We start from the raw sequence: 24,375 nt of genomic DNA on the forward strand, positions 1-24,375 counted from the left end.
CAGATGGTATAAAACTGGGAACACCTCCAACGGAGTCAAAGCCACGGCCTGATAAAGGACTAAGGACTCTTCGCACAAACTGTTGACAAAAAATGAAACAAAATGAAGCTACAAAGTAGAAGTTGTCTTTCCTACAGTTTTGGTTGAAATTGAAAAAAATGGTATACAAAACAAAGCTTGTTAACATTTTTTAATACATTGTAATAGCTATAAATTTATGTTTTGTTAATATAGCAACAAAGAGATAAACTTGAACGGCTTTGGAAAGAGATAATATCTCAAAAACAAAGCACTGGACTCGTCCATTAAAAGCTATAACTGGTGGTTGCCATTACAACTCTCTTCAACTGACATCCAATTATAGTAGCGTGATATTTGGGCAATTGCACACATTTGGCCGGGCGTATAGAGCTGTTTGTTGGCTGCAGGCAGCCATGGTCGGCTGTTGGAAGTATGCCCATGTGACATGAGTGTGGGCGCATGTGCCAACCTACACACAAACGTGTGTATGTAGGCACATGTCTCGCCTGTCTAAGGTCATCTCATCAAAAGCCGTGGGCTCAGCCAGAGCAGAGGGCCATGCTGTTGATTTCTATTGACAGATTCCACAATAAAAATGCAGAATATTTGCCTGTGCGACTGGATTTTGATATCAGAAGTGTTTCAGTTTTTATTTGTAGTATGATTAGTGTTTGGGCTTTAGCTGTATGCAGGGAAAAGTCCAGAGACTGCATCAAACATAGACTTAAACTGGCTCCTCACCACTTCCTCTGCTACTGAGTCCACTCCATTTGAAGTCACACCCTGAGCTGAATGAAGCACCCTTTATCAGGGTGGAGGGATCAGATACAGTTGTAGGCTTTGGGACAAACTTCCCTGATCTCCATGAAAACATTGACTGTATGTAGCCATGGTAACATGTGACACCATTGACTGTTATGGACAACTTGCTGTCATTTTTTACCCATCGTGAGATGTGAAGCCAAAAGACCACCTTGATAGGCACTACCATATACTTCGCTGGTGGAGCCAAAACATGAGCAGAAGTGATCTGGCTGCTAGAAGTCACACCCTTTCTGCTAACCACACATTTACCTATATTAAATTAAAGATCCCTCAGCTTGGTACAGTCCACAGCAGAACAGATTCTCGTGTTGATCTGAAGCAGAAACTCCTGTCTGTAGAAAGTTCAATGACTCTTGTGCTAGTGTTGCATTTTCTCTTTCCATTCCTCCCGTACTCTGCTAATCCAGAAAAAAACGCTGGAGCTCCCATTTGTCAACAGAGCAGTCAATCAATCATCTTTGCATGATAAGAACTAATTTAACGGCCAAAACCATGTTTGAGAAAAAGGTATTTGACTTGTATTTTAATCTTATAGTCTGATCCATGTTCCATCTGTTAACAAGACAGAGGCAGGGTTAATGAGGGAGCTTATAATATTTTGGCTTCACAGTCAGTAAACACTTATGATGTCCATTTCTGTGTTGCACACTATCTCTAGAAGTTGTGTGAGTGTAATTGTATTTGGAGGATATATAGAAGTATTTCAATACCATCAAAAAGTATATAATGATATGTGACAAGTGAATCTAGTGTCAGATTTCTTTCTCGTATAAAGTTAAACTTTGAGAAACCAAATGTTTTGTTCCTTCTAAGCACTTTTTTTTTTTTTGCCGATTCAACTGTATCAACCTGCTACAGAGAAACAGTGAATACAGCAAAAAATCTGCTTTGTATCAATCACACAATTCCTAAAAAAAACACATCATACACCTTATCCCTCCAAAGGCCTTATTTGGCTCAGTTTATGCTTCTTTCCTCAGGCAGTCTTTACCATCAGTCGGTTATTCTTTCTTTAATGTGTACTCCCTCTAATTAATGCATTCATCTCTTTGAGTTAGCAGCTCCCATTGCTGCCAAAGTCCAATGAATCTTATTATCTTTTCTTGATTGAGGCTCATCGGCAAAAGCATGGACCAATATTGAATTATCATACCTGTACCTAAACTAATAGCTGTAGGACAAAAACACACAAAACCTGCAACACTAACCTTTTAATATCTAACATCACAATGGAACCAGAGCGTAAAAAGTGTCTGAACAGAGCCATGCATGTACAGTATCTCACAAAAGTGAGTACACCCCTCACATTTCTTCTAAAGATGAAGCACAAGAAAGTCCGTTAACAATTTGCTAAAGACAGCAGACTAAGGACATGGATTACTGGAACCATGTCTTGTTTTCTGATGAGACCAAGATAAACTTATTTGGTTCAGAAGGTGTTAAGCATGTGTTGGGGCAACCAGGTGAGGAGTACAAAGACAAGTGTGTCTTGCCTACAGTCAAGCATGGTGGTGGGAGTGTAATGGTCTAGGTCTGCATGAGTGCTGCCAGCACTGGGAAGCTACAGTTCATTAAGGGAACGATGAATGCCAACATGTACTGTGACATACTGTAGCAGAGCATGATCCCCTCCCTTCAGAAACTGGGCGGCAGGGCAGTATTCCAACATGACGATGTCGTCATGGAGGAGTGGAAGAGGACTTCAGTGGCAACCTGTGAAGCTCTGGTGAACTCCGTGACCAAGAGGGTTAAGGCAGTGCTAGAAAATAATGGTGGCCACCCAAAATATTGACACTTTGGGCCCAATTTGGACATTTTCACTTAGGGGTGTACTCACTTTTGTTGCCAGTGGTTTAGACATTAATGGCTGTGTGTTGAGTTATTTTGAGGGGACAGTAAATTTACACTGTTATACAAGCTGTACACTGACTACTTTACATTGTATCAAAGTGTAATTTCTTCAGTGTTGTCTCATGAAAAGATATAATTAAATATGTGCAGAAGTGTGAGGGGTGTACTCACTTTTGTGAGATACTGTATGTAGGATCAAAAGGCCAAAGATCTATGGTCAGTCTCAATCTGATACAGTGAACCAATGTGATACTGACCGCGTAAATCCAGCTTCTAAACAGTCCAGGCCTCATTGGTATTCCTGGGTGCTATTGCTAGGTAAAAGGTATTGATGAGCAGATAGCTGCACGTGGCCTTGGTACGTGACTCCATGACATGAGTTAGTATGTGTGTCTCTGGGGATTTGTATGGCAGTGTTTGTAACCTTGTAGAAGAAGACAGTTATGTCTTTATGGTGGAGGATCCAACCCATCGTTTCTATTTTAGTGGGCTTGATCGATCTATGGGACCTTTAGTGTGGCAGGCTCATTCCACCTTTCGAACATCATCTTTCAGGAAGCTTAGCATATGCATGATGTTTTCAGAGCTGAAAATGAAAGTTATTTTCCTTTGGAGTGTCAAAATCTGTAATATTTTGGCTGAAATACTGACAGTAAAGAAAAAGTACATGATGGAGGACAGGAGCAGGAGGTGAGATTGGGGGAGGGGACTGATTGACGGTGTTCATGGCAGCGCAACAAGCTGGCATGCCCCCTTTTTTTTCTCTTCCACCCATCTGTTCATAGGGATTACTCATTTAGCGAGGGATGGAGGAGGAGAGAGGAGAGCTGTAGGAGGAGAAAGTCTGGGAGAGGAGAGAGGGGGAGATCCATCATCAAAGCCTACAATACCTGAATTCAAATTATACTTCTATGACATTTGTACAGTGAAACCAACTGCTGTGATAATGACTCACTGTTAAAGTTATAGATCAGTGTTGTATAGTAAAGTACTCTCATGGGGCTATTCAGGTAGCAGTTATAGTAATGGGAGATGGAAACATTATACTTGTGTGTTATGTAATGCTGAACTGCAGCCCAGCACTGGGAGCACTGAGAAATGTTTTAGAGGGATTCCTAAAGGTAGATCCAATATGCGATGAACCCTGGCCTGCTTTTTTTGTTCGATATAAACAAAATATACATTCACACAAAATGTGTTACAGCTTTCCGTGAAGTCTGGCAAACTAGTAGAGGGCACTTCTTTCCTCCATAGCCTAGTTTTTAAAGTATTTTAATCCAAGCTTTCCTACACCCTTGTTCGCTTCTCGCTGTCTTCCTCTTACCTATCTTTTCGGGGTTATTGCATCACATCTCAGTGTGTTACCCGCACCTGATGATGAGTGGAACAACTGAACGCCATTGGTAAGGCTTTTCTGTTGAGAGCTGCACTAAAAGAGGTCTTAAACTCCACAGGGACACATCAAATTGACATTCATTTATTTTGCTGTTACCTTATATTTGAATGGAAATATCATTTGTCCCAAAGTTAACATCAGTGTTTGTCTCTTACACTTTTAAGAACACAAAATCCCTGCAGTGTCATGATATAGTGCTTTTACTAGGTATATATAGTATAAAGTCTGATAAATTACCCACTGATAATGGCAATATTCCTTATTTTTTATTGTTTTTATTATGCCATAGCATAAAGAAAAGAAGAACAGGGGTGCTGGTTGAGCTCAGTTGTTAGAGCAGGCGCCCCATGTACGCAGGTGCACTGGATGTAGGTTCGATTTCCTGTGTCTCTTAAGCTGTCCCATCAAATAAAAGCAAAAAGCGCCAAATAATCTTTAAAAAGTATCCAAACACATGAAAAAGAGAGGACCTGGTGGCGATGGTGGCCTAGCGGTCTAAGCGCCTCACATACAGAGGCTACAGTCCTCGACGCATCTCCTGCACGTCTTCCCCCACTCTCTACTCCCCACATTTCCTGTCTCTTTTCAGCTGTCATATCAAATAAAGGCAAAAAGGCCAACTTAAAAAAAAAAAGAGAGAGAGGAACTACAAGTACAGCTGCAACAAGCTAATGAGAGATTGAAAATGGCATCACAGGTGGATGTTTGTTCTCTGTTTCAGATGAGGACAACATGATTGCAATTTGCCAAAACAAACGGCGCAAGTATTCTGAAAGGACAAAAAAGTCCTTAAGTTTTAACACAATTAATCTTATAAGCCACTGGTAAAGTCGTGGCTGCAACAAAGGTGTATTAAAGGAATACAAAGTAGCAGTATCTGCAGTTAGTATGAACACAGAGTGCTGATTCGGCAGGGGTTGGTAATAACCTGTTCCTGATGGCCTATAACAATACGATTATCAGCATCAGCTCAATTTTTTTTTCCATATGGTGCATTATTAGTTTTTACTGATGTCATCCTGGAGGTGTGTCTCTAACCTGTGCTGTTCTTAGCATACTGATTAATAGTGTAACTCAGCACACCTGGACCCAGTGTGCTGTGATTACTTAAGCTCCTGCAGTATCTCTAACAGACACTCTCTCTCTCTCTCTCTCTCTCTCTCTCTCTCTCTCTCTCTCTCTCTCTCTCTCTCTCTCTCTCTCTCTCTCTCTCTCTCTCTCTCTCTCTACTTCTTTTCTCATACAGGTACACTCCCTTACGGCTATCTTAACCAAAGTTTATTCTTTGGTGTTCATCATTTTACAGAACCTACACACCTGTCACAAAAGCAGTCAGTACTTCTTGACTACTGGAGGACAGCTTGTTTATTTTCTTGAAATAGGTGTGAAATGAATCTGCAAATGTTCTGAATGGTTCAGACAAGTGTGTTGAATTGCATCTGTGCTGTTTCCCTCTTTCTTGTTGTGTGTGTGTGTATTAGGCGGCAGCAGGTGATACCAGGACATGTGGCTTCTATACTCGTCCTCATCCAAAAACATGCTGGGTATTAATTTAGTCCTGTCACCTCTCTGGGTGTTGACATATTGTCAGTCCTATGGTTTTTGGAGGCTTGAGTCTTTTGTATGTTTATGTTGCTGTAGTCTAAAAAAAAATGCAGAGCTTGTATCAGCTCCATTTGGACTGTCAAGCTTGTAGTTCATATGGAAATTTTCTTGCAGTCACTCACTTATACAATCTCCCTCCTCTAATAGATTGAGTTTTACAACACTTGAATTGCATTTTTTTTTAATCAGGAGCAAGAGTGCTCAAATTGCTGAGGGCAAAGGCAATCCTCCAAAGGGTAAAAATCAGTCATAACGAGCTATATGTACTCTCGGCAATTTTTCTCCTGCACTGCATTTCCAAAAGCAAACATATGTGCATCAGTAACAGTCACACTATATGGTGCTTATACAAATCTCCAGCATAAATGCATTCAGTGCCATAATCCCTTCAGAATGGACTTCACACAGCAAAACAGCCAATTTCATCAAAACAAGAAATACACAAGGCCAGACATGCTATCAGCAATTTCGTGATCAAAAGCTAGAACAGGAGGAGGTAGAGGTCTTGGAGAGGGAAAGTAAGACACATGTTGGAGCAAAAGAGGAGCAGCTGCAGCGCTGTCATGACTAAGCAAATTTTAAAGGCAGAGCTATTGTTTCATTGAATCTGGGATGTTAGCTGCCTACACTGCAGCAAAATAAGGGGTGCAATAGCAAAGAAAGAAAGTCAATTCTTCTGCAGCAGTTGACTTACCTGTGAGGATTCAATCGCAGCCACAGTCTGTGCTCAGGAACTGGTTAAAACCTGCAACAATAAGAGAGGAAATAGCCATGAATAGGGTTGTTTATCAGCCAAAATTAGCATCACAACCTATACCTTTCTCTTAACAGTAAATCTTTATTAACTTATACCAATTATGATGGACAAAAGTGAAACCATGGTACAGCTTCTAGTACTTTATCTCTTGTAGCACTCATGTTTTTTATCTTTTGGCAAATAATTTGAAAGTTCTTCAAGCCTAACACGCAAACTCAAATCACAGTCCTCACATTACCAAATAAGGTAAGAAGGACATCAAAGCCTGGGTGGGCATAAGTTTTTTAAATTTCAGTGACTGAAGTCATGGTGTTTGGATCCAGTGTTTCCTGTGATGCCTCTTTTATGGACCTCGGCTCCCTGCAACCATATGTGAAACCCACACTTACTAATCAAAAAAGTCATCAAAATGGATAGTGGCTTTAAATTGGCTGAACAGAAACTCTGTCGTTAAATCTTGTTTTTACCCTTTTAGGCTTTTATCCAAGATTAAACCTGTTTTATCTTTGGATGATTTGGAAAGGGATACATGCATTTATTTCAGGCCATTTGGACTACTTTAATGTGCTTTATGTTGGCCTTAACTAGACCTCCCTCGAATGCCTACCGTCAGTCCAAAGTGCTGCTGTTAATCATTTAATGGGCACCCGGAAGCCAAAGCACATAAACCTCAGCCTTGCCATTATACTGGCTTCCTGTCAATTTTACAGTTTCTTTTTTTATCTTTAAATGGATTAGCACCTCAGTGCATCCCCAGCCTAGGTGTACTGATCAGCTGCTTTTTGTAGTCAGGCTGAAAACCAGGGATGCCCATGGCTTCTCAGCAATGGACCCCAAACTATGGGACAAGCTACCCTTCTCCAAGCCTACCTAAAATGTCCCAAACCTTGCATAGCTTTAAATCTCATTTAAAAACACATTTTTTATCTTTGGATTTTAATCCAGTGAGAGAGTTGTGTTGACTCTGTGAGTCTGTATTGTTTTAGTTTCATTATTTTTACTGTTTTTCATATGTTTTATTCAAGTACTGGCTTGTATGTGTTTTATTTACTGACTGGACACTTTATGAAACAAATAATTGTCAGTTTGAAGGTGAAACATATTTAGAAGACAAGTTCTAGGTTGAAATTATTAAAAAAAAGAGATGATTTACATATTTTAAATGAGGTAATCTAATGAATGCAGCCAAATGAAGTCAGAAATATATAATGGAGACAAAGCTACCAGAATTAATTCATCAATATAGGCTGGTGTCACACGCTGTGCGACATGAATGCACAAACACATCCTCTCAGGGGAATTCCCAGTAAATTACTGCATCTCGCTGAACACAGGGCCCTCAATCAATAACCAAAATGTCTCCAGTCGTTTTTTATTACTTTTACCTCCAGCAGAGGGACACGTGCAAATGAAAGGTTACCCCACAAAACACGGGTGCCCCCCACCTACAGCAATAAGCTTTCCCTACGTGACTGCGAATGCATTAACATAATCTCCAGAGAGACCCTCTATTCATCTCACATTAGCAAAACAAATGTGACAGACAATGAACGTGGGTCCATTTAGACGAGCGGCCATTAAAAGTGTGGTCAGCTCAGAGACAGTGGATTATGTGAGTGTACATTAATAAGCCGAGGTCGAGCTGTTTGAACCAGAAGGATGATGCTGAAAGAAGAGAAAGGGGGCTTTGAACTCCCTGCGATGACACGGGTGAGAGGCTGCTGTCACAGGGAGGGAGGGAGGGAGGGAGGGATTGGAGGTACGCCAGCAGCCCAGCCCCAAGCTGTGATGTGTTACCATGGAAACAAAAGGATGAAGAAAGAGAGATGAGAAGAAAATGTGTCATATAATAACAGATCCAAACTTAAAGAAGTTAACCAGGAATGAATTAAATGTACTGAGTTGAACTGAATGAAGTTAATTCAAGAATTTAGTGGCATTAAGTGAAACAAACTGAAGTGAGACCCGGCACACATCAGGCGAAAACTGGGTAAAAATGAGAGAGTCAGACATTAATGAACAGTGACAGGAGAAAAGTGAGGCAGTAGAGGCAGAGAGAGGTTGATGGGAAAAAGAGCGTAGAGAGAGGGAGAGAGAAAACACATGAAAAAATGACGGGCGAGTGGGAATCAGAAACATGCATTATTAACAGGAAAATCTAAAAGCGCTTCATCATCAGAGCTCAAGAGAGGGGGGTGGAGAGAGATACAGAGAGCAGAAAAATACCAGGGAGAGCTAGCAAAGATAGCTGCTAGATCTAGCACACAAACAGGGGATATAATGTTTTCCTCCTAAAGAAATAGTCTGACACTTTGGAGGGTTACTATTTATAGTTAATAGTGTGATTAAGCCTAGCTTACATGCTAAAAGCAGGAGATGGTTAGCATAGCTCTGAATTGGAGAAGGGTAAAACAGCTAGCATAGTTCTATTCAAAGCTAACAAGTCCACACACCAGTATGTTGGCTTAATTGTACAACACCAAAAATGTAAAACTGTAATCAGATTTTGTTGGAGGCTATGTGCTTAATTATTTTTTGGTCACGAGCAGCAACTTCGAAGAGCCTCAGTGGTTGCTAGCAAGCTAATGTAGACGACAAGACTTCCTGATATAGAATGTCAAAGCAAGAAACTGTCTTCCTTGCAGTTTCTTAAGTGTTAATTAGTGAGCTTAGAGTGTTCTAGAAGGGTTTTTTCCTTTATAGAGAAGCTAGCTTGCTGTTTCCTATTTTCCAGTTTAAGCTAGGCTAAGTAGCTACTGGTATTAGCGTTCTATACAGGGTGTAAAATTAACACCTGCCAAGTGCCAATGGCGGGTAAAAAAATTGTTTGGCGTGTAAAACTAAAACCCACACCCGCCAGTGGCCGATGGAAAATTTTGTATTGCATGTGAGGTTTTGTTTTCATACTTTCGCTCATTTCTGCCAACTGTCAGGCTATTTTGACCCTTGCAGCGCGCTGTACTTGTGTTGTGATTTGGTACGTCGGGAACGGCGTGACGTCAGCTACTTGAGTTCTATTCATTCCCTTTGCTTGAAGAAGCACGGCGGGAAGAGCGTTTCGAGGAAGATGTGGCGACACATTCCTGGCGTGAAGCCACCAGAAACAAAAAGGATAGACAAAGAGGCTGGAGACAATCAAGAGGAACAGACAGCTAAACAGGGTAATGCATGGTAATTATTTTAAATCAAATAAGGCATGGTTTTTTTATTTGGCCGGTGAAAAACATTTTTGGTCTGTACATTTTTGGAGGTCACTAGCCAATGGCAGATGAGGTAAAAATAAAATTTTTGTAATGTAATTGACATGCGGCAACAAGCATTTTTCCCAAAATGCTAAGTCACTCATTTGAGAAATCTACTAAACATACGTGTGAACTATTAGTTTGTTTCAATTTAATGGCAAAATGTTAGTCTTTATCTAAATGGTGACAAACAACACTGGTGATTTTCTCTTCCTGTTATACATGGTTAAATACCAGGATATGGAGGTACGGAAAATAAACACTTAGATATGTGACTTTTTATCAGCTTACATATCTTTGGCTTGCAAAATGATCAAAACAAGGTTAATTGTATGGACGCTCATTAGCTAATGTCATATGAATGAGATGAAAAGTTGGAACAATAACCACACAACCATTTGTGTAACACTACACTGTATACTTAAACATTAGAATGAGGGCATGTTAAATCTAGTACTTTCAGTTTAAGGTCTCCATTATTGATCTACTCTACTGGTAGTAATTCCAAACAAAACAGGAAAGATGCTACCTTAGGCCTCCTATTCTGAAGTGTTCTACATTGTTTTGAATTTTAATCTTCAGAAGAAATCATGCAAAAAAATAGATCTGAATTGTCCACAGGTGGGGAACAATAATACCTCTATGACAACAGTGTGAACGTGAAATACAAGCTCAAAACATCCCTTAGAGTCATGGATGGCCAGCATTTCTATCCAATTCCTCTCTTATTACCGACGCCTGGTGCAACACCACTCTGATTTATTATCTGCTGTTTCAATTAGCAGTCTAAGTTTATGGATCCATCGGGACCAAATAGACTCCATGTGCCTGAATGTTTTCTGGTGTGTGGGGTATAGGGGGGATTTTCAGCCTGTGATAGAATAACTGACCCCAGGCATGAATAGAAATGTGTGTGTGTGTGTGTGTGTGTGTGTGTGTGTGTGTGTGTGTGTGTGTGTGTGTGTGTGTGTGTGTGTGTGTGTTGTAATCCCCCCAGACTGGGGGTCTCAGCAATCAGCCACAATAGCAGCTGTCCCCACAGAACACACACACACCCTGACTGCCTGCACGGCCTCAACACCCACTTCTACCTTCATGTGATTCTGACACAATATGAACACACACAAACTGGTAAATTAAAATGACCCCTTTGGCACCTCCAAATTACAGGGTCTGTAATTCTCATCATCATGTGCCCACAAGCAGAAATAGCTTGAGAAAAGTGTGAGTCGAAATGACTATTAGTGATGGATATTTAATTTTAAATTGCTCAGTAATCATTTACGAAAGGAAATGTGCTTTAAATTGACAGAAAAAAATATTCAGACAGACCTCAGTGATACGATGAGGCAGATACAGTATATTTGGAACAAGATGTCTGAACCACATGCTTTTATTTTTGATCACATAATGTAAAAAGCTTTATGGTTTCATCTTAATATATAGCTTCCTATCAAAGGAAAATATGTCCAGATTAAATCTGAGCACAGATGGGAGAATGTTACTTCTAGGAGAGCCATGTAGACACGATGTTAATAGTACAGTAGCAAGCTTGCAATAGAATCAAACCTTAAAGGAAACATGTGTAACATAATCTGTATTGCTTAAAGTCCATTGATCAGGCTGCCAAGAGTGAAGACTGAGTATTTTCACTCCTGAAAGCACGTTTGATTTCCATATAGCAGTTGTCCAGGCTTGCCATTGCAAACAGCAGAAAACACAAAAGCAGCACTGGTGCAAAAATGTTGTTTTAAAGAAATGTCTGTCATTTCTGGCAACCCATCAACACAAAAAGGAGGCTGGAGGCATTTGCAAGTGTATCTCAGTTTAAAGGTTAGAAAAAAGAACATTAATGCACAAAACACAACGATTGTGAGACATGTATCCACACTGACTCAGTAGTCAGCTAGAGAAGCAGTAGCACCTGGGTAGTGACGACTGTTTGTCTGCAGCCTGAAGGCTGTTCTCTCAGTATCAGACATGCCATCTGTGTGTGATTCTGTTGGATGCCTAGGGGTTATTTATTGCTGTGTCTGTGTGCGTTGTGTCCATGAACATCTGCTTACATGTACCTATTGTCACAGGAAATGACAAATGACCTAATTAAGATTATCCCTAGGTTGGGTTAGGTGCACAGTGTCTTTGTGTGATTTAGATACATTATCCCAAAATGAATTTTATGAAATCCCCTGACACAGACGTTAAAACTGTCATGCATGTCCTACTATGATCAAGCTAAAGCACCTCAATAAGGGTACGTTTCCACTGCAAGAACTCTCCCCAGAGACTACAGACTTCAAGGTTCTCCCACTGCAGGGGTTAAAATAAGTTCCAGGGACTTCCTCTAGACCTCCAGTCTAGAATGTCCCTGCAGGGGGGTTAATGCCTTTCTAAACACAGAGGCTTTAGGGTGGGACTTGGCCACTGAACAAATTTGATTGGTTGGAACTTGGAGCTTTCAGAAGACTTCCTTTTAGACCTGGTGGAAACTAGGGATGGGCATTTGAAGCCAAAATACTATTTGATAATAATTGGCATCTATTCGATGATGAAGACTATTTAACACTTCAACTGAATAGTTTGCCTAGTCTTAGCAAGTTTTTTCACCTCTTGGAAAAGCAAACACTAATGGGAAAAGGAACATTCAAATTCCTTGAAAAAGTAGTTCCTTGGACTAAAAGTTCCAAGTACTTTTAGTGGAAACGCAGCTTTAAACAACAATTATCAAATCCTTATTTCACACAGATCAAAGCACAGTTTTTGGTCCATGAAGTCCTTCTGCATTTAATTACCCAGATAAATAGCAAGAAAGTTTAAAAATAGGAAAATATAAATATAGCTTTCATGCTAATAGGTGCAGCAAGATTGAAAAATCCCACAATCCTGTGTTAGAATGACCTTTGCAGCTGCTTTTGAAGTCTCCACAGAAGAGTTCAAACCCATACATTCCCTCGTTATGTGTGCTGGACTAGGACTCTGAGTGGGGGGGTGTTGGTTACCATGGCTGTGTGAAGGTTTTTAATTTTAACAGTCTGTGTGCATCCTTCACATGACAGACAACACAAACAGTGCAGTGCCTCACAGAAAGAGCAGTCAGAGGGTTTAATCAGAGAGATTTACTGCCTCCTGGAAGTTTTTTTTTCTCCTCCCTCCAGAGGTTAAAGGGACAATTCTCCCATCGCAACTGTTCCCACTTGACTCCACACAGTGTACACAATGAAGCCCTCAAGAATGTCACACATGCACATAGAGATGGTGAGAGCAAGCAATATAAATCATGATAAAGGAACAGTAGGAAGTAGCATTCCTCTGTTACTGATCCTCTGCTAAGCTTTCTGCAGCAGAGGGAGGAGAAGTATGTTATAGAAGTGTCCAGGTATGAGATCTCTCCTGGGATTGGATCCAATCATCAGACTCATTTTACAGCCCCAGCAGAGGAGGGAGTATGAAAGCGAGAGTGAGGCAGAAAGAGAGAGGGGAGGAAACATGAGAGTGACAGGGATGAACTGAGGAGTGGGAGGTCTGGAGCAACAGAAGAAGACACAGACTGTAGAAAAAAAAGATGATTGGACAGGCAGGTTGGCCAACATCAATGCAGATGAAATATCTCTCCATATGATACCTTGATGTATTAAATCAGTCGCTGTGAGTGAGAGGCCTGCCACAGAGTTTGATTTCTATGTTAATGCAGGGCTTCTGAGGGCTATGCTGGGGGGGATTGAAAAAACTAATTTAACACAAAGATGCACTCCTAAACAGGGATACGAGAAAGACCTGTCTGACACTCATACTCTCTTACAAAGAAGCCACGTGCAATGGAGCCGTGTGGGTTTACTACACTTCTCAACAACAGACCAAATTCAACATGTTCCGCGTACACTCTTGGTTGCTTTCTGGGCCACTTGAATAGAACAGTTCTGACCTTGTATTTACTCAAATTAGTTTTTAATAAGGTTATGATAGTCTCAATTTGAGGCTGATGCCTCCATACTAATAAAAAGCAATCCAGACTAGCTAGAAGATTGGGAATTTCTAGACAGTTATTTTTAGAGCCAATCACCGCTGGCTGTCATTTGATTGGATTCCTTCATAGCAATATACAGTATGAAGACAAAGAGAATTTGCTTACATTTTCCCCCACAAGTGTCATAGTTAGGATAAAAGTAAGCAGGAGATTTTTTTTAAAGAAAACAGTATGTGTGAGCGAAGCAAAAAGACATACAGCTTTATCCACAGAGGCCACAAAAAAACAACACAAGAAAGTTCCTTATAGCTGCTTTGATTTGTAAGTATCACCCAAGCGGCAACCTCCGGTCTCAAACTATGAAGCCCATGCGGAAGTGTTATAAACTGCAATTCATCGAGAATCCGCTTTAGGCTGACTGCAGAAACACCGGAAACCACATAGACCACAATGGCCCTATGAAGCTAATCGCTCTATTGGCACACTCTGTACGGGGAGTGAATTTTTTTCAAACACAATGGTTCAGAAGATATTAAGATTACAAGTTTTTGCCCAAATAAGGACATGACTGACTTGCCTCCCGGTATGGGAACAAATAGCTGTTGGCTAGGAGGCTCAAACCCTGCCTCTTTATGTCACACTATGCCTGGTTGAGTTCCGCATTTCCAATATGGCTGCCGCCATCGATTGGCTTCAAAACAGCGCTCAGGAACATCACAGATACTACGTCCATATTTTATACAGTCTATGGTATCACCTTTATACTCAGCTAAGTCCGAATATCTGCCTCTATATAGTTATCTGGAGTGTTTTGGAATTCTAATCGGTGAGTCAGATTCTGTCCGGTGAAATTGTACATTTCTTCAAATATCAGGAAAAAAAACAGAAATCTCATGTCATAGGTTATCTTTAAAGCTCCCATGAGAAGGGGTGTGTCTATAATGCAGAGCAGTAGTGAAAATCCCATTGGCCTTCCCAGGTACCACCCCAAAACCTTCACGATGAGACTTATGCTGAAAGGCAATTTATGTTTCCACTCAGTTTTTCAAGTAAAAAATGCAGGTGGACAATATTGGTACAAAATGTACATGTTTCTAGCCAAAGTAGAGGTATTTGGTTGAGAAAGAGAGGGTAAATACAGGTTATTGATTTGTGTGCACACACATGCCACCTCTGCACAAGTCAGTGCCCCAGTTGTCTTGACACGCCTCTGCCCGTGAGGAGATTTTGAAAACACTTCAACTGATACCGTTGACTCTTTGAAGAGCTTAAAAGCAAACATGATCATCAGCTTGAAGACTGACTAAACACTGCTGCAGGGGAGTTGTCAGTGATTAACTGCTTGCTGCAGAAACAGCATTTTCTTTACAACTTTTCTCAGCAAAGATTTCAAGAAAGTGACACATTTGAATGTTCAAGAAGGCAGGATGAGACTGTTTATCCAGAATAACGAATCACTCATGTACAGCACAAGATCAGCAGAAACAAAAGAGGTACCACTTTGTCCACAGGGGGCGCCAAAGTCAACATGTTAACAGTTCCTCAAAGGAGCTTTACGTCTTTTTGAGTCAGAAGTAAACTGAAAGCCTTGCTGGTAGATTTGATTTTTCCTTTTATGCAAGGGAGTGTTTCAATCTAGAATCTGACTGCTAGATGTGGCTAAATTTCCCCATTTATACACACTGCCTTAAAGTCAAATTAACATCACCTTTTTGTTTCATGTATTAAAACTTCTACATATCAAGCTGCAAGAAAACTCTAGATCCTTCAAATCAAGGTCTGAACGGCTGTAAGTCACTTTACCACGGTGAGAGTCAAGCAGAATGACTCCTGCAGTGCTTTGCTTAGCAGAGCTCAGCCTTTGTTGACATGACACGTCAGAAACAAGCTGAGAAAAATGCCCCTGCAGCCAGCACCCAGAGGAACCACACAAAAGGAGCGGCAAGGGAAAGACAAAGATGGAGACAGATGCAGCGTGGAAATGAGACATGGAAACGTGGAAATGAGAGTGTAAGGAACAAAGAGGGCTTTTGACAAGGAAGGGCAAACAGTGGAGGGTATAGACCTATAGGATGCCTGGGAGACGTCTAATATTGACTGCATATCTTCCACCAAACACAGAGAAGAGTAGCAGATGAAGAACGAAAGGATTGAGGCCTCCTAATATTAGTAACAGCAGTGGAGAGGATTTCTCTGTGATCTCATTAATTTAGGCCTCCTCAGAAAAAAAAAAAAAAGTTAAAGCTGTGATGAAAAAGTGACAAGCTAACACAAAAGCTGCTACAACACGCCACAAAAGCTACATTCTGTTTGGCAGTGCAGCTGTTACCGAGTGAGTCTTCTGTGAATGAGGTTGCTGTTTTAATGATTTAACAAGCTGCTGAGTGGAAAGTAGGGCCAAATTGTAGCTCTATCAAACTGCTAAAAAGACTATAAACGCTTCTTGCTTCTTTGCTAGTCTCACACAACACGAACAAAGCCCCTTACAGCTGTGTGGTTGGTATATCCTGCAGCAACAGCAAGACTAGAGACACTTTGAAGGAAGATCAAAGCTGGAGACGAGCGATGGCAGCAGATGACGGTGCTGCTATTTTTAGAAAACATCAAGAAAGTACAGTATGAGGACAGTTTTTCATCTTCCGTATGCATCCCTGTGGATTACTGCGTGTGTTTAAATGCGGATCAGGGATCAGGCTGTCTTAGCAGTGCATCATTATGCATGATGTTGCATGTTTGTCAAAACTTGTGATTCAGACTGAGGTGAAACCCAGATAAGATAAAATAAGATACTCCTTTATTCGTCCCACAACGGGGAAATTCATGGAGTTACAGCAGCAAACAAGAAGGTGTACAGTACAAGAATATATATAGAAAAAAAATGTCCATCAGAGACGACAGCTTGGCCATAATTCTCCTGTCAGCCACCACCTCCACAGGGTCCAGGACTGAGCTGGCCTTCTTCACCAGTTAGTTCAGCCTTGCTCTCCTGTATCCTGTCCGCCCACAGCAGGTGAAGTCCTTCCAATGTGGCGTTGTGTCCGGTGTTAGCTCTGTTAGCATGATGCCACTCTGCCAGTATTCCCTCTGGTGCTGGGTTAGCTCGTCTACCTTATCTTAGATAGATCTTACATTCCCCATAACGGTGGGTGGAAGGACAGGTCGATGTCGTCTTTTTTTAGCTTGCACATCAGTACCAGCACGTCATTCTTGCCTTCTTCTCCTCAGCTCGCAGGGAACATCAGGCCTAGCATCTTTTAGCATCGACATGCTACGGGCTGCTAACAGCTGATCTTGTATGTAAACAATGCAACCATGGTTACACGTAGGATCTCCGAACACACACAGGAACAAAAAGAGTAAAAACACCACTGCAAACGTAGCCAGTTTGGTGTCCATGGCCAACAAATGAGTCATTAAAAGTCATGACAGGCTCCAAATGCAAAGATAACTGAGCACATATGAAACAACGAAGAGAGAGCTGCTGCAACAAGCAGCCACTCGAGCAGCGCTAAGCAATTTTGATTATCGGCATGATTTTTTTCCACACGACCTCTGCACATGAATAGATTACCTAACTATTACAAACAGGCCTGAGGTCTGATAGTAATGGGACATCTAGTTCAGACACACTGTTTTCGATTTATTGAAAAGTCAGAACTCTTTCAAAAGATCATGTGGTATCACTACTTACTTCCAGAGTGGGATTCCTACCATAGGAATATCTCACTTTGTTGATATGCATGCTTCTATACATTCCCATCAGCTGTGCTTTATGGCTTATTTACAAATATTAGGATGCTATTAGGCTAAACTAAAATGCTGAACATCTTTAAAATTGTTATTTTCCAGCCTTGTGACCACAGTTTTTCCAAGCATGTTGCCACACTGATGTTAGCCTTGACACGGCTGATTTGTAGCCTCATAAAGGAGTTTGTATTAGTGTAGAAAAAAAAGAAATATCCATCCATTACGTGTTTTGATATGTGAAGGATATGAGATATATGATGACAGCAGCAGTGTCGGTGTAAAATATTATGGGTAATGGATGCATACAAACAGCCTCCTGGTTCCTTGAGTCAGGTTTGGCTCTTTGTACCCTGGGGAAAAAAGCTGCTCATTGAATGCTTGAGTTGCTGTAAAAATGCAGTTCAGAGATGTTTGAAAGCTCAGATTGCAGTTAAAAAAATGTATTACTCTGCTGTGTTGACAACCTGATCAAACATGTCATATCAAATCAATCTGTAAAAGGAGTCAACACATTTCACCTCTGCCTGATGACACTGTGGCAAAAACATTCATGTATGTCAGAGGGCTTGAAATTGCAACTGTTCTGGCTCTAAACATTGTATCTGTGCAATCTAACAATATATTTTATATCTATCTGTAAATGAATTGCAGTGAATTGTTTATAACTTATTAGGTTTTAAGATAGTAAGGTTATGAGTCTTGCATAATTAGGGGCTGACTTAAGTGACAGGAAGGCACACTGTGTATCTGTGAGCAAGTAGGCTAAAGTACAGCCTCAACTTCACTTCATTCCCAAATGCAAGGTCAATCGACGGTTCAGCTGAGTCAGCATTTCCATGTTTTATACCATCTATGCATCCTCATGTTCTTCTTAGCAGGCATTACTTATCAACCACTGTGCTGTTCAATCCAGAGCTTATGTATCATCAGCTTGAATTTCTTTAATTTCTATGCTGATTTTAGATTGGCTAACACAATATCACAGTCTGAGTTTCACCCTTGTACTTTAATCTAGAACATGAATAAAAGACTCCAGTCTGCAGTGATGTTGGTCTTGTGCTACTTTTATAATTGCAATAAATCTTGATGAACTTAATCCAGCAACTTCCCTTCCTCCAAAAGGTATTTGACAAAAAAAAAGATGGGACAGTTTGAACAGTTTTGACATTAAGGCTACAATGAGAACAGAGAAATGCTAACAAGTAGCATGGGCATGATTGGAGTGGGATGAAATAATCTGTGTCTGTGCACATACTCGGCTAACGCGAAGTGACTAATTGCACTCCACTCAGCAGTTCCACTGGACTGAATGTGAAAGCTGTACAAAAACACACACTTAACTACACTGGTTGGACTTGACATTAGCAGTCCACTTCTGAAAGACGAGACTAGGAGCTGGAAGTAGACAAAACAGAGCACTATCCAAACATCAGCATTAAGTACTAGCCAGCGCTCTCACGTTAGCTGCTTTGCTTTATTTGTATATGGCACTCGGGGTCAAATAAGCCACTCAATAGCCCACTGCATGGCTTTTGCTTCTGTCGCTTTCAACTCTGCTAACGTGGCTACATATTGCAGGCTCACAAAAGAAGAAATAAAAAGCAACAAAGGAAGCAACGTGAAATGTTCCCAACGCCGACAGCTGTGATTCATGACCACACCTTAAGCACAAAATGAAATGAAACAGTGTGGTTGGGCTTATTTGGATGCTGTAACGGTTCAGTACTGAAAGGATGTCGTTGCTTCCTTGCTGCTGTGTGAAGAATCACTGTAGCATGAATAGGACACATGCCTCTATGTATTGTGATCCCTACACACACATACACATGATCCAGCAGACGCACAAACCTGCTTTATTTGCTTCTCCACCTTTGCCCTGATTTTCATTAACCAAATTCACAATGGCACGACATCAACCTGCAGTCAAATTCAGGGAACAAAACAAACCACAGAATGGGCCACAGCAGTCTGAAAGGCTCAAAGAGTCAAAAGGCTAATGTAAAAACCTTACTGTTTAAACCCCTTTGATAAATATGTCTCTCTGTATGCTAATACGGCACATTTGTGACACTGCAAACGACAAAGACGGTGTGTGTGTGTGTGTGTGTGTGTGTGTGTGTGTGTGTGTGTGTGTGTGTATGTATGTGTGTCCCAATAACCTCATTATTTGACACCAATCTTGGCACTGAGGAGGACAGACTAAATCTATCCAATCCTCTGACACCCCTGCATGGCTTTTAGAGCAGAAAAGAATCAATACATCAAGTGGAGCTTCTTTCACACCTGCCACTCTGACCAGTCCTCAAAAGACTGTGATTAACACCTCTTCGCTTTATTCATCTCCAGAGAGAGTGGACTCTATGGAGATGAATGGTATTATCTGTTCTGACTTGAGCGAAATGTTTTCATATATTTCTTTGGTTTACAGTTAAATCATAATGTCAAAGGTTATAGTGAGCCCAACCTAAAGAATACAGAACGTATTCTAAGAACGATTTTAAAGAATAAAACCTCTCAGAGTCTGTATCTTACAGCTGCTTTTATAAATGTTTTTGTATCAGTGTGATTATAGATGAAAAACCACAAATCTTAAAGTGTTAAGTGCTATAGGATAAAACCACTGAGTTGTCACCTGACTACACAATTGACCGCATTATCATTGTTAACCTCTACTGCCTAAGCAATCATACGTAGCACAGAGGGGGGGCTTTAAGTGCATTTCGACCAAGAGTTCTGGGGTCTTTTAGCCCCCAGAACTACTTTCCCCGGAACTAAAAGGTTCCTGTGCCCCCATTGTTGTCTGCGTTTCGACCGCAAGCTGAAGTCCCGGGTAGATTGTGCAAATCAGGCCAGTGGCGTATTGAGAAAAAAATTTGATTCAATAATATTTTTAAATCTTAATAAAAAACTAAACTAGTATGCATTCCCAGGAACTCCCTCTGTGTTTCAACAACTGTGTAAACTCCACAAACACTGTAACGTTCAACCGAAAGTCCCAGGACCTTTGAAAAGTACTACCCCCCAAGCAGGGGCTTTTCAGGGGGGAGATTATCTACCCCTGAACTAAATTTAGACCGTGGTTCCTCCGGTCGAAATGCACGTAGTTCCGGGGTAAAGTCCCTAGTTTGGGGGTTAAGTTCCTGCGGTCGAAAAAACGCCTTTAGTAGTCTGCTCCAGGACCAAAGTTGTTGCTAACTTCAGGGTGAACTCCCTTCACAGCTACAGATAACTGTTTTGCAGCGCTCTCACACTGCTTCCAGGCCAGACAACAACTTGCATAACACAACATACATCACTTCTTATCTCATTCACTCTTCTACCCACACTCGCACACAGAGTTATTCCCCTAATCTGAGCTACGCTACTATTCTAGGCTGCTGCTAACACATATTTTTGGTTTTGCAGCCCCTAAATTAGCCGTTCTGGTTAACTGTTAGTGCTTCTATCTGTGTCATCACGACTAGCAACCAGAGGCAACTAGTTCCCTCTTCACTACCTGCCTAAGACCAGATGACAAAGATAAAGCTAGCAACTATAAAAGAAAATACAAAGTGGAGCTTTTAGCCGCAAAAAGGGGCTAGTGGAGACAAAAACAGAGCCAAAATGACTGATTTGATTTGATGTGTGGGATCAGACAAGACTGAAAATAACACACCATTGCTATGAGGTATTTACCAATCAGAATCAAGTATTTGACACAGCTTGGTCATGAACTTGGGTTATATCATGTAGATTCAAAAATGTCCATATAACATTTAAGGATATTTTTCCTGCTATATTTCTCAAAAACATCCAAATCTATAAGTTCACAGTTCAACCCAATGGCTGCATCTCTCTTGTTTTTAAATGTAAGCAGAAATCTCGGTTAAGATCAATAACACTGTGAGGAAAACCTCACACTGTACATGTTCAGCTAGGCCCTGCAATAGTCCTACCAAAATAGCCGACCCTAGCAGTTTGCTATCACTCAATCTCTAGCTGCACACAAACACACACACACACACACAGGCTTATGCTATTCACTGCCGCCCACAGGGCTCTGCAGCCTTGTTGGCCGGCGGTTCTGAGCTCGTGGCCGGCCAGACAGCAAAGACCCAGCTGTATAAGAGAGGCTGTAGCTTTCTCTATACAAAGGCTCCACTCAGCACTTTGGTACTCTAAAAACAGATGCTGTCTGAGCTAATGAGTGTACCCCGCAGCAAAGCAGCACTGGGTTTACATTGGGACAGGCCTCAGCTCCATCTGTATAAATGTGCCATCTATTATAATAACTAGTCTACATCAGGTTGGGGATTATTTGAGGAATATACAATATCACCCCTGTAGAACTACTTGTTAATATAAGTAAAGGAGATTCTTTACTGCCTCATTTGGTTCAAGTTGTTTACAGTTATTAATGTTATTCCTTCAACCTTTGCCTGAAACTGTATTCAAGGAGGAGACAGATTCAGCCAAAAGAAAGGAGGCATTGAGTTGGATAGTAACACTGTGTCTCTTGCAAATATTAGGCTATAATTGGAACTGAATCCCCCTTTTCTTTGAGGAGATTCTGTCTGACAAAATGCCTATTTGACTGCTGGGATTTTGGCTAAACAAGATACACCGAGTTAACTCGCTCCACTCCATCCTGCCTGTGTTAATGGGCTTGTAAAGGATCACACTGCTAGCTTAAAAACAGGGGGCTTCTTTGCGATGCCCTTGGGGTCCCCAGTTTAATCCTGGGATCAATAAAGCGGGTGTTGATACAAGCTCATGTGCTGGGACTTATAGATTAGTGATACCTGACACACAGCATCAATCAGTGTGTTAATGTGAACACTGGGAAATTAATTTAAGGTGAGAAAAGCCAATGTTTGTGCAGATTTCCTTAGAGGTAGAAGTAAAAGGAATTTGATGTCAGAGAAATAGAATCACAAATCAACCAACACTCTGATTTTGAGACTGTATGCCAACCCAATTTCTAAGACAAAACAAGCATCCCAAATCATCCCAAATACGACCCTGCTACATAGAGGATGCTGAGTGCAAGTGACAAGACGGGATGGAGCACTCAATAATTCATCATGCAGTATAGTATTTTTTGGCCTGGCTTTGATACACCAAAGCAGTGGCAGTGCTTCGAAGCAAGGAGATAAGAGACATGTTTTTGCATATATATTTGAGAAGATATCAATTATTCAAACCAGAAGACGCTCTCGTAGCCAGAGGGACCCAGCCCAGTCAGTCAGTCAGCCCAAAGTTGTTGTATTCTTTGGCCATTTAGACATTTAAAAGTATTAATTCAACGTCAGAGGCCATTGTGTTAGTAAGAAATAGTATTATGTAAAGTAGTTGGCTTCATAGTAAATTGTTGCCTTAGTAAAATCCATTTAATCCATTTCTGAGTATTGCAAAGTAACATCATGAGGCAAGATGGAAATGCCCAAATATTTTGCAGCAAGCAGACAAGAAGCACAAGATTGTAAAGCTAACATCATTGCAAAGAAAAAGACACTAAAATAACACATAGTACAACAGCAACTGGAGATTATTTTTAGCAAATAATCTGCCCATTATTTTCTCAATAAATCCTACATTAATGCCACATGTAGCTCTTTTATTGTGCTTTTTATCCTTCTCCCAGTGCCCAAACCCCCAGATACCTACTTTATTTCCATAGAAAACCTGAATTAATTTTAATTAATACATTTAATGTTGGAAGTATTTGCTGTGGTTTAATGTTAAGACTCTAACCTGCTCCAATTATTCCTCCATGAAAGGATTTCATGCGGAAAAATGCATCCTTAATGCCTTTCAGAGAAGGCTGGTTCCTACTTCAACATTTATTAGGTTAATGGTGGTCTAGGATGAAGCCGGCACAAGCATATAAAGTTTATATTATATTCTCTTTGATGTTAAGGCAGACACACCAGTCCAGGTCTTCCCTGAAGTCAGTGTCTGAGGAAATGAGGATAAAGATTTATGTATGGATATTAAGATAATAAATAGAAGGTTGTGGAGCCATAAAATACTAAGTGTTTCTATTTATAACATGATTAACATATCATAAAAGGAACCACAGGATGTATAAGTCAAACTAAGTTAACTCTGTCCTCTCAGACCAAAACAAGTAACAGTCATGTGATCCAGCAGTGACAGGACACTCCCTGGATATATGATCACTCGTGTTACCTGGTTGTGCGAGTGTGCATGGAGGAAACCACCGTGGGAAGAGTATGTGATACCTATTTTAGAAAAGTAGACTCTTCCAGTTATTAATGGGCCTTTTGTGGCTTGGATATCTTGCAGGTAATATATCACATAGCTGTAATGGATGACTGGCTTAAATGAAGTTGAGGGGTGTCCTTTGCTCTAGAAAGCATATACCATGTGCACACCAATACTCCAGTTTATCTTCCTGTTTATTTCATCTGTATTCGTGGACATATTTCTCAGAGCAATATCATTCTAGGGTTTAAAATTTAAGTTAGGGATTGCCTGTAGTGGGTCATAACAGAGCCCTGGCTTGCATTTCCCTGATAAAGGTTAAATGGGCTTTGTGAGTAATGGATCAGAGCGGAGAGTGGAGGAGAAACAGAGTGGGTTGAGGGTCAATACCAGCCATGTGTGTATGGTGGGAAACTGTTGGGAAGACTGAGAGGAAAAGCTGGGCAAACAAGCAGAGAGCACAGCAGTGTGCAGCCCTTCTACCTTGAGTGGAAGCGATAACAGTTCAAAGAACATTCATTTTTCCAAATATCATATTAAATCATGTTTTTTATATGAATAACATTGCATTTCAACCAAAAGACAAATAAACTTGACCTGATTAGAACTGAGCAACAAAGACTGTCAGATATTAGCTAGAGGAAGATGAGCTAGCAGTATTTTCATATTTTTTTAACAGTTATTTATCAAAATGAATGCTGCTCTAGTCAACATATTTTATTAGAAATTGATTAGTAGACTATGTGAAGTCTGAAAAGGT

The 24,375-nt window shown here is 40.7% G+C and overlaps 1 protein-coding gene across 1 annotated transcript in view; it reads right to left on the bottom strand.

Moving 5' to 3' along the window:
- Positions 1-24,375, bottom strand: part of nrcama (neuronal cell adhesion molecule a) — a 73,169-nt gene that overhangs the window by 37,287 nt on the left and 11,507 nt on the right. Inside the window, exon 2 of the mRNA XM_034674101.1 lies at positions 6,393-6,443. The gene's annotated coding sequence lies outside the window, so the exon portion shown is untranslated. The remainder of the gene's footprint in view (positions 1-6,392; positions 6,444-24,375) is intronic.

This window comes from Notolabrus celidotus, chromosome 21 (assembly GCF_009762535.1).
Source record: "Notolabrus celidotus isolate fNotCel1 chromosome 21, fNotCel1.pri, whole genome shotgun sequence".
NCBI lineage: Eukaryota > Metazoa > Chordata > Actinopteri > Labriformes > Labridae > Notolabrus > Notolabrus celidotus.